Source organism: Microtus oregoni, unplaced genomic scaffold, assembly GCF_018167655.1.
Source record: "Microtus oregoni isolate MIOR12 unplaced genomic scaffold, Mior012 000919F_ref0000019, whole genome shotgun sequence".
In the NCBI taxonomy this organism is placed as follows: domain Eukaryota; kingdom Metazoa; phylum Chordata; class Mammalia; order Rodentia; family Cricetidae; genus Microtus; species Microtus oregoni.
Window position 1 is genome coordinate 1 of NW_024545137.1, and position 10,966 is coordinate 10,966.

General features: G+C 36.9%; 1 pseudogene; it reads left to right on the forward strand.

Moving 5' to 3' along the window:
- The first annotated feature begins 3,710 nt into the window (after positions 1 to 3,710).
- On the forward strand, positions 3,711 to 3,854 carry LOC121445813 (annotated as a pseudogene).
- The last annotated feature ends 7,112 nt before the right edge of the window (positions 3,855 to 10,966 follow it).

A 10,966-nucleotide genomic window follows, 5' to 3' on the forward strand; every position in this document is an offset into this window, starting at 1 on the left:
TATTTCTTTCCTTGCTCTCATCTCTGACCTTTCTCCATCTTGACTACCCATTCCCTCAAGTTCTCCTTCACCCCCCTCTTCTCCCTTCCTCTTTCTCTTACACCCTTCCTTCTTCCCCACCCCTATATTTCCAATTTTGTCAGGGGATCTTGTTGTCTATTTTGACTTTCCAGGTGGATCTGTATATGTTTTTCTTAGGGTTTACCTTGTTGCTTGGCTTTTCTAGGGTCATGATATAGAGGCTCAATATCCTTTGTTTATGGCCAGTATCCATTTATGAGTGAGTACATACCATATTCATAATTTTTGGACTGGGATGGTGTTTTTTAGTTCCATCCATTTACATGCAAGATTTAAGATGTCATTGTTTTTTACCGCTGAGTAGTACTCTAATGTATAAATATGCCACATTTTCTTTCTCCAGTCTTCAGTTGGGGGGCATCTAGGTTGTTTCCATGTTCTGGCTATTACAAATAATGATGCTATGAACATAGTTGAACAAATGTCTTTGTAGTATGATTAAGCATCTTTTGGGTGTATGTTCAAGAGTGGTATTGCTCGATCCTGAAATAGGTTTGATTCCCAATTTTCTAAGAAACCATCATACCGATTTCCAAAGTGGTTGTACAAGTTTGCATTTCTACCAGCAATGGATGAGTGTTCCCCTTAATCCTCTCCAGTGAAAGCTATTGTTGGTGTTTTTGATCTTAGCCATCTGACAGGTATAAGATGGTATCTCAGATTCATTTTGATTTGCATTTCCTGGTGGCTAGGGATGTTGAACATTTCTTTAAGTGTCTTTCAGCCATTTGATATTTTTCTGTTGAGAATTCTGTTTAGTTCTGTACCTCAATTTTAATTGGGTTATTTAGAAATTTGATATCTAATTTCTTGAGTTCTTTATATATTTTGGTGATGAGTCCTTTGTCTGATGTGGAGTTGGTGAAGATCTTTTCCCATTCAGTAGACTGCCTTTTTGTCTTATTGACTGTGTCCTTTGCTTTACAGAAGCTTCTCACTTTCAGGAGGTCCCATTTATTTATTGTTGCTTTCAGTGTCCGTGCTACTAGAGTTATATTTAGGAAGTGATCTTTTATGCTCATGCATTGAAGGCTACTTCCCACTTTCTCTTCTATTAGTTTCAGTATGGTCAGATTTATATTGACATCTTTAATCCATTTGGACTTGAGTTTTGTGCATGGGGATAGATGTGGATCTATTTTCATTCTTCTAAATGTTGACATCCAGTTGTGCCAAAACCATTTGTTGAAGATGCTTTCTTTTTTCCATTGTGTAATTTTAGCTTCTTTGTCAAAAATAAGGTATTAATGGGTGTGTGAATTAATATCTGGGTCTTCAATTTGATTCCATCGGCCAACCTCTCTGTTTCATTACTGTAGCTCTGTAATAGAGCTTGATGTCAGGGATGGTGATGCCTCTGAAAGTTCTTTCATTGTACAGAATTGTTTTCCTGGGTCTTCTGTTTTTCCATATGAAGTTGAGTAGTGTTCTTTCAAGGTCTGTGAAGAATTGTGTTGGGATTTTGGTGGGGATTGAATTGAATCTATAGATTGCTTTTGATAGGATTGCCATATTTATTATGTTGATCCTGCCTATCCAAGAGCACAGGAGATCTTTCCATTTTCTGGTATCTTCAGTTTCTTTCTTCAAAGACTTCAACTTCTTGTCGAATAGGTCTTTCACTTTTTTAGCTAATATTACCCCAATATATTTTATGTTATTTGTGGCTATTGTGAAAGGTTATGTCTCTCTGATTTCTTTCTCAGCTTCTTTATCATTTGTTTATAGGAGGGCTACTGATTTTTTTTTAAGTTAATCTTGTATCCTACCACATTACTAAAGGTATTTATCAGCTGTAAAAGTTCCCTGATAGAGTTTTTGGGGTCACTTATATATACTATCATATCATCTGCAAATAATGAAAGTTTGACTTTTTCCTTTCCAATTTGAATCCCCTTGATCTTCTTTTATTGTCTTATTGCTATAGCCAGAACTTCAAGAACTATGTTGCAGAAATATGGAGAGTGGACAGTCTTGTCTTGTTCCTGATTTTAGTGGAATCACTTTGAGTTTCTCTCTATTTAATTTTATGTTGGCTGTCATCTTGCTGTATATTGCTTTTATTATGTTTAATAATGTTCTTTGTATCCCTGATCTCTCCAAGACCTTTATCATGAAGGGATGTTGAATTTTGTCGAATGCTTTTTCAGCATCTAATGAAATAATCGTATGGTTTTTCTTTCACTTTATTTATATGATGAATTACATTGATAGATTTTTTTGTATGTTGAACCAACCCTTCATCTCTGGGATAAAGCCGACCTTATCATAGTGAATGATTCTTTTGATGTGTTCTTGAGTATTTTTGCATCCATGTTCATGAGTGAGACTGGTCTGTAATTCTTTTCCTTTGTTGAGTCTTTGTGTGATTTTGGTATCACAGTAACTTCAGCTTTATAGTTTGGCAATGTTCCTTCTATTTCTATCATGTGGAACACTTTGAGGAGTATGGGTGTTAGCTTTTCTTGGATGTTCTGATAGAATTCTGCACTAAAACCATCCGGCCCTGGGCTTTTTTTGGTTGGGAGGTTTTTGATGGCAGCTTCAATTTCCTTGCAGTTTATAGGTCTATTTAAATTGTTCATTTGATAGATAATATCTATCTAGAAAATTGTCCATTTTTTTTACACTTTCCAATCTCATGGAGTACAGCTTTTTGTAGTATGACCTAATGATTCTCTGAATTTCCTCAGTGTCTATTGTTATGTCCCCCTTTTCATTTCTGACTTTGTTAACTTGGATGTTCTCTCTCTCTCTCTGCCTTTTAATTAGTTTGGATAAGGGTTGGCCTGTCTTGATTTTCTCAAAGAACCAACTATTTGTCTCATTGTTTCTTCGTATTGTTTTCTTTGTTCCTATTTTTTGATTTTAGCCCTCAATTTATTTCCTGTTTTCTACTCCTCCTGGGCATGTATGCTTCTTTTTGTTCTAGAGCTTTCAGGTGTGCTGTTAAAAGTTACTGATGTGAGCTTTCTCCACTTTCTTTATGTGGACTCTTAGTGCTATGAACTTTCCTCTTAGCACTGCTTTCATAGTGTCCCATAGGTTTGGGTACTTTGTGCCTTCATTTTCATTGAATTCTAGGAAGTCTTTAATTTCTTTATTTCTTCCTTGACCCAGGGGTGGTTCAGTAGTTCAGTGTTCAATTTTCATGACTTTGTAGGCTTTCTGCAATTAGTGTTGTTGTTAAATTCTAATGTTAAACCATGGTGATCCGATATCAGGGGGTTACTCCATTTTTTTTTTTTTTGTATCTGTGGATATTTGCTTTGTTACCGAGTATATGGTCAGTTTTAGAGAAGGTTCCATGAGGTGCTGAGAAGAAGGTATATTCTTTTGTGTTTGGGTGGAATGTTCTATAGATGTCTGTTAAGTCCATTTGATTTATGACATCTGTTAGTTCTCTTATTTCTCTATTAAGTTTTTGTCTGGTTGACCTGTCCAATGGTGAGAATGGAGTGTTGAAGTCTCCTACTATTATTGTGTGGGGTTTGATGTGCGATTTAAGCTTTAGTAATGTTTCTTTTACATAAATGGGTGCTCTTGTGTTAGGGGCATAGACGTTCAGGATTGAGATTTCGTCTTGATGGATTGATTGTTCCTGTTATGAGTATAAAGTGTCCTTCTCCATCTCTTCTTGGTCTTTTGGCTAAGATCAAGTGTAGTATCTGACTGTGGTTTTAATATATTCAAAACTCTTGATTCTTAGTTTAGAGAATTTCTTCAAATTGTCTGATTTGAAGTAGCATACTTTCTTACACGACTAATACTTTTTGAGACTGGGTCTCATGTCTCATACTGGCTTTGAACTTACTATGTAGCTGGGTATGATCTTGAACTTTTTATCTGCCTGTCTTCACCCAAGTGGTTCCATTATAGATACGGGCTACCTTGCTTGTTTTATGTGTTGCTGGGATTAGAACCCAGGACTATTCATGCTAGGTAAGAATTCTACCAAATGAGCTACACTCCCAGCCCCAATATGCTTTGCTTTATATTCATTCTCCCTCTCTCCCTCTCCCTCTCCCTCTCCCTCTCTCTCTCTCTCTCTCTCTCTGTCCCTGTCTCTCTCTGTCCCTGTCTCTCTCTGTCCATTTAATATTTAATACAAGCTCTATGTAGCTCTGACTGTCAGGGAACTCACCCCATAGACCAGGCTGACCTCGAACTCACAGAGATGCCCCTGCTTCTGCCTCCGAGTGCTGGGATTAAAGATGTATGTCATTCATCCAACTTCCTTTTAAAATTAAATTGTTTTGACTTTGAGGGAAACTTGAAGAGATTAAATGTGCCCTCATCTCCACTGTAATCCATTTTCTTTTAAAGTAATATGTAAAAGTACAGTTTGAAATTAAGAGAGGCCAAAAAGATGATGAAATCAGTTTAATGGAATCTTATAAATATATTTGAAAATGACAAAAATGTGCTGTTTGTAGTGCTTATTATGAAGGTCATTATGCAGAACTCATTCCTATTATGACTTCATTTTTTCCCCAGGAAAAGAAGTTGAAATTAATTATTTTAACAAAATTCATTGGACAGAATTTATTATTGGTCATTCTGTTTAAGAAGAAATTGTTTCAGTGATATCTTCCTTATTCCTTGCTAATAAATATCTTGTTATATTATATATTCAGTGACCCATTTTACTAAATATGTATGTTATTCTCAAAAATCTCATGGCATGGCAGCATTGTATTGGTAAGTTTAATCTTCTAATACCAAAATTGTAAGAGATATTTATTTTGATGGGAATTGTGGACGATTTCATTGCTTCGTCCAGGCAAGATTCAGTAAAAATCAAATCAAGTGTTGAGGCAGCAAGATGACTCAGGCCACCAAGTGTGACGGCCTGAGTGCAGTCTGTAGACCCCATGTGGGAAAGGGGGAAGCCCACTCCTGCAGGCTGCCCGCCGCTGTCCACACATGTGCTAGAGCGTGAGCTACAACACACGTGCACACACGCACACAGACACACACCAAAAATAAGCAAATGTAAGCCAAGGAATTCGGTATTATGTATTATATAGAGTGGTCATGCACAGCTGACGTTACAGCAATAAGTTAACTGTCTGCTTCAATGAACAGAGGGTTGCTTAAAACTTGTTTTAACTAAATATATTTTTAGAAACATTGGCGTTCAAAATTAGGCCCTGGGATTGACTTTGTCCTATTTTTTACCATTGTATTTTGAAGCAAAGTTTGCTAATAAGTGTCTAGAAGAGAATATGAAAAGGTTTCATTTACATAGCTCAGGTATTTCATGAAGTGATCATTTTATGTTTTTCATTAAACCAATCTAAAATTAAGGAAAAGATGTGAAGCCACATGCTCGCCTTTTGAAAAATGGATATTAATATGTTGGTAAGCTTGTTTTTGTTCGTGTACTGCTTTCCGATAACTAAGAATTTTTTATTTTTCTTTTATTTTTTCTAATAAAGTCAGTTCCTACTTTAAAAAAACAAGTAGCTTGTCAAAATTTGTTAATTTTAAAAACACACCTGCATACAAACTGATTTTAAAACATAGTTTTAAAAGAAAACTGCCATACTGAATTACATTTCTCGATGCTGTCTCATTTGCCAAGATGACTAGTTTTGATTAAAAAGAAGTTGATTAAAATGTTCAAAACTGTTCATTGAACAGAAAACCTGGATGCAATTAGAAATCGTAGGCACCGCCCATGGAGTTCTGAATGTGAAAACCTTAAAGGTGATTGCTGTTTTTCAAGGTGTTAACTGATTTTGCTAGGGTGTCTGGAGGTCTTTCTGGTGGGATTGGTGATCCTCCTTGTAGTCTGGTGAGGCACACTTGTGCACAAGCATTCTTATGGCATATGGGAAAAGCCTCTCACCAGACTAATAGTATAGCTTAAAGCTGGCGCCCCCCCCCCCCCAAATACGGCCCCATGACAACAGCTTTTACTGCAGTGACTTCATTTAACATATGCTTGGTTATTATTGGTTCGAATACCTAACTACTGTCTCTTACTTCTTTTATTCTGCTTTCTCATCTTATTTTGCACTCTCTTGTGATGTGCAGATAGATATCTTGGTTCCTTCACGTCTGTCTATCAACCAGGCTTCGCCAGTCCCAATAAACTTCCTGTTATCTGACTTTTATCATCCCTTACTGTATTGGTCAGGGTTCTCTAGAGAAATAGAACGGATTGGATGAATCTCTATCATCTATATAGATACATAGAGAAAAAGAGAGGGGGGATAGAGAGAAAGAGGGATAGGAATGGATGGATGGATGGATGGATGGATGGATGGATGGATGGATGGGTGGGTGGGTGGATGGGTGGGTGGGTGGATGGGTGGATGGATGGGATTTATTACACTGACGTACAGGTTCTGGTCTAATTGTTCCTACAATGGCTGTCCAGATGGAAAGTCCGAGAATCTAGCAGTTGTTCAGTCCACGAGGCTGGATGTCTCAGCTAGTCTTATATTCCAGTCTATATTCTAGTATCCGCTCGGGTCCCACAGAGGTAGGCTCTAATGCTAATGGAGGACTGTACTTTCCCGTGAGAGTGAGGGCAAGCAGGCAAAGATCAAGAACTTCCTTCTTCTTCTGTGTCCTTCATAGAGGCTGCCACCAGAAGGTGTGGCCCAGGTTTAAGGTGGGTCTTTGAACCCACCTCCAAAGATCCGGACTATGGGTGGGTCTTTCCACTTCAAGTAATTCAGTCAAGAAAAATCCCTCAAGTATACCCAGCCACTTGGGTTTTAGTTAATTCCAGGTGTAATTGAGTTGATAACCAAAAATAGCCATCATACTTACCAACTTAATTTTCTAACTTTGGATTTAACTTAGGCTTTAGGGTGCCTGTTTCTACACTAAAACTTTTAAAAATAGTATTTTTATTATTTGAGAGTTTCACACATTGTCTTTTCGATCATGTTCGCCCTCCGTTCCCAACTCCTTCCAGATCCACTCCACTAAACTATGCGTCCAGCTTCATGTGTTTGTTTGTGCCTGCTCTCAACGCCCCATAGAGTCTAGTTTATGTTGTTTAATTACTCATGGGTGTGTGGGCTGATCGTAAGCATGGGTGGCCTACGAAGAGTCATAAAACTGACTCTTCCTCTCCTAGCAACTATCGAATGCCAGTAGTGTCTCGACTGGCCTAGGACTTCGTGTCCAGTGCCCCCTTCCATGCTGGGATTTTTGTCTAGCTTGATCTTGTGCAGCAATTCTGCATGCTGTCACAAATCACTGCGAAAATTGGGGACAGTACCCCAGCTTTATACCTCATGCTACCAAAAACACAAACAAAAGAACAGCAACCAGTACCAAGAGCCTGTTACCTCTTCTTGAGTTGTTGACCAGTGGCTGTGTATAGACTTCCAAAGGCTGATCTTGGTTACCCTCCAGAATTTGATGGTAACTTGAGTTGTAAACATGAACAAGTCAAATGGAGACTGATCTGAAAGCTTCATCCCCATTGACTGGGAGATGCTGTGTGTTCTGCCACTGAAAAAGTAGTCACCAATCTCACCATGCTGTGGACATGGAGCTCTGCCCTACTTCTTATATAACTACCTTCATCCTCTGGCACTGCTGACCCACTGTTCGTAGCATCTGGGTTTGTAATTATTCTGCTTCCCCTAGTTTTAGAGTTATACCAACTAAGAGTTTTCTTGAGTACTTAATATATAACATTCACTGTTCTAAACACTTTACATATCATATTATCTTCACAAAATATGAGATAAGTGACTGTTATTCTTCTTGCTTTAAAGAAAGGAGGGTCAGGCATGAAATGTTAATTACCTTGTATAAGGCCAAGCAACTAGCAAATGATGGAACCAGAACTCACATACAATATTTGAGATTAAGAGCCCATACTTTCAATCTCTAGGTGGTGTATTATTCTGACCAGTATTTCCACTCATCTTTTTCTGTTTGGATCCAGTTGTTTATGCTTTCAGTTGTCTCAAAGTTACCTATTATAAATTTTTCCACATTCCTTGCAAACCACCCTAGTATCAGTTAATATAGTTTTATCAAAGTAGAAATAGAAAACATAGACAAATTTATGCTACATTTCAAAATTAACTTGAAATAATGGTCATCGCAATACTCAGGGTTAGACCTAAGAGAATTTAGAGAAGATAGATTATTCTATCTTCTAAAGAATTATTCTATTCATAATTCTTTAATTACTATAAGAGAACATTATTAACAGCTAGTTTTTAATCATTAGCCATTAAGATACAGTATTTTTTTTTAAATAATTGAAGATTGAATTTAGGGCCAGGACTTTTTTTTTATTCAGGCATAGTATTTGAACATCCCTCTGGGGTGTGCATCATGGTAATTTAGTGAATGTGTACAGTGCATAATAATCAGTGTGGATAGTAGGAATTTCTGTCTGCTCCACCATTAGTCATCCTTATTTGTTGCTAATTCTGTGCTCTTTAAGTGACTTTTTAAGTGCCCCATCAATTAATTTACCCAGTGGTTACCCTAACGCACTAAAGAACCAGCAGGATTCCTGCTGTCCAGCATTGAACGTCTTTCCTTTCTTGCTTCCCCACGTTCTCCATGTACTCATGATCTTTTATGTATACCAATGTGTGTATAAACTGTGTGTGTGGATGTAATAGCCATTCTACCTGTGATGGAAGGCTAGCCCATTGTGCTTTTTGATATGGATTTTTGGGGGGTGGTGAGGTCAGCACTTTTCGTGTGTTTGTTGGCAGCTTGTCTGCCTTCCTTAAAGTATCCATTCATTCCCTTGGCTCATTCTTTAAATGGATTGTTTGGTTAGTTGGTGTTCAGGTTTTTTAGTCCCATGTATATTTTGAACATTAATCCATTGTTGGATGGATAGTTTGCAAATATTTTCTCCTGTTGTATAAATCATCTCTTAATTTTATCGATTATTTTCTTTGCTGTGTAAAATCTTTTTAATATGATATAGTTGCATTTATCTCTTCTTCCTTTTGTTCCTTTAGGTTCCTGTATAATAAACATGGCTAAAATTTGGGAACGTTGCAACTATATTTTGTTTGGTAATTTCATACATAACATTTTAAGATTTTTTTGTGTGTGTTCTGCTTTCATAGTTCTGGATATCCAACACGGCTGTAAGCTTTTATTGATGAAACTTCCTTATAGTACAGTTTTGGAGTGTTTGTCAAAAATTAATACCTGTATGAACGTGAGTTAATTTCTGAGTTCTCATTTGCACTGTCCTTTGCCTTTCTTCTCATGCTGGTGACATGGTGTTTTAAAGGCAGGTCGTGATCCCCCACTCCCCACGGTGCTTTAACTTTTCTGGGCCTCTTTTGGTACCCTATGGTTCTAGGATTCTTTCCTCTTTGTGTGAAGAAAGCTGTTTGCAATTATAAAGGAATTACATTGACTCTATAGATTATTTTGGATAGTGTTGGCTTTTCTGATCCGTGAGCATATCTTCCTTTTTTATGTGTATCTTTATAACTTTATTCATTAGTGTTTTATAATTTTTCTTGTAGATGTCTTTTACTTTCTCTGTTACTTTTCTTCTAAATATTTTAACTATTTTGCCTTCTTAATTTCTTTCTAGCAGTTTCATTACTGGTGTATAAAATTGTCGTAGCTTTCAGGATTCTGATTTCATATTCTGCAGCCGTACTGAACTCCTTTACAAGTGTTAACAATCTGGTCATGAAGAATGTCGTTTCTTCTGTTAGAGAATTGTGCCATTTACCAACATGGCTGACTTGATTCTTTTTTCTTTACAATTTGGATATCCTTTATTTCTTGTAGTTGCTCAGCTCTTGCTAAAACATCTATTGCTGTCCTAAGAGGGAAGGAGAAAGTGAATATCTCTGTCTTTTTCTTGATCTTGCAGCACCAGGGTTTTTTTTTCAAGTACATTAATTATTATAAAGTGTATAAATGTACCAGCTGTAAATTAGATGATTGTCTAAGTAGTGGCTGGCAGGTCTTTGAATTCCCAATGTTTTACTCTAAAATAAGTTCTTTGTGTTTTCTACCAACAAAATAGAGAATTTATGACCTTGTTAGTCATCTCCGTAATGACTTCTAGAACAAGGTGGACTCAATTGCACAGTAGTTGGCAGTTCTTCTCTCATATGTCAGCCTTACATTTAAAATGACTAATGTAAATAAGTATTATTAGGGAGCATTCTCCCATTTTTAAAAAAATGAAATATTTGAAAACAATGCTCTGGAAATGGACTTTAGTCACCAGTAGAAAGAGCTAATATAGTAAGGGGAAAGCTTGAGGTATTTCTTATGTTTGGTGTTAGTTCTCATAACTAAAATATTTTTAAATTATTTTAAAATTGTTTGCTATGGTTTGATATTGTCATGATTAAAATTTTCTGTGGGAAAAAAAAATTCTGTGGGAAGCCCTATTTCAAAGGAAAAAAAAAAAACCTTACTGTGACACCAAGTGATGGTGGTGCACACCTTTAATACCAGAGCTCATAAGGTAGAGACAGGAGGACTTTAGTGAGTTCAAGGCCAGCCTGGTCTACAGAGTGAGTTCCAGGACAGCTTGGGCTACAAGGAGAAACCCTATCTTGTAAAACAACAGCAACACAAAAACTGTTTGTGGTTACTTAGACTCTCTTAACATCTCAGTAATATAGAAGGAAATGTTTGCTTCTATACACACATAGGTATTTTAGAAAATGATTGGTTCATATTTTGTTCCGAAAACTTTTCTTAGTTAACATTAATTAAACATTAAGAGGTGTTTGAATTGGAACAAATCACACTTCCTGGGAAGAATGAGAGAGAACTGGGCTTTATTCAAAGTGTGAACCTAATTCAAGTCAAAATTGTGCGTGACCCCAGTGTGGTCTTGCTGTGTAAGCCCCACCCAAGTCTCCCTTCCCAGATGTGTGTTCCCCTTAGATGA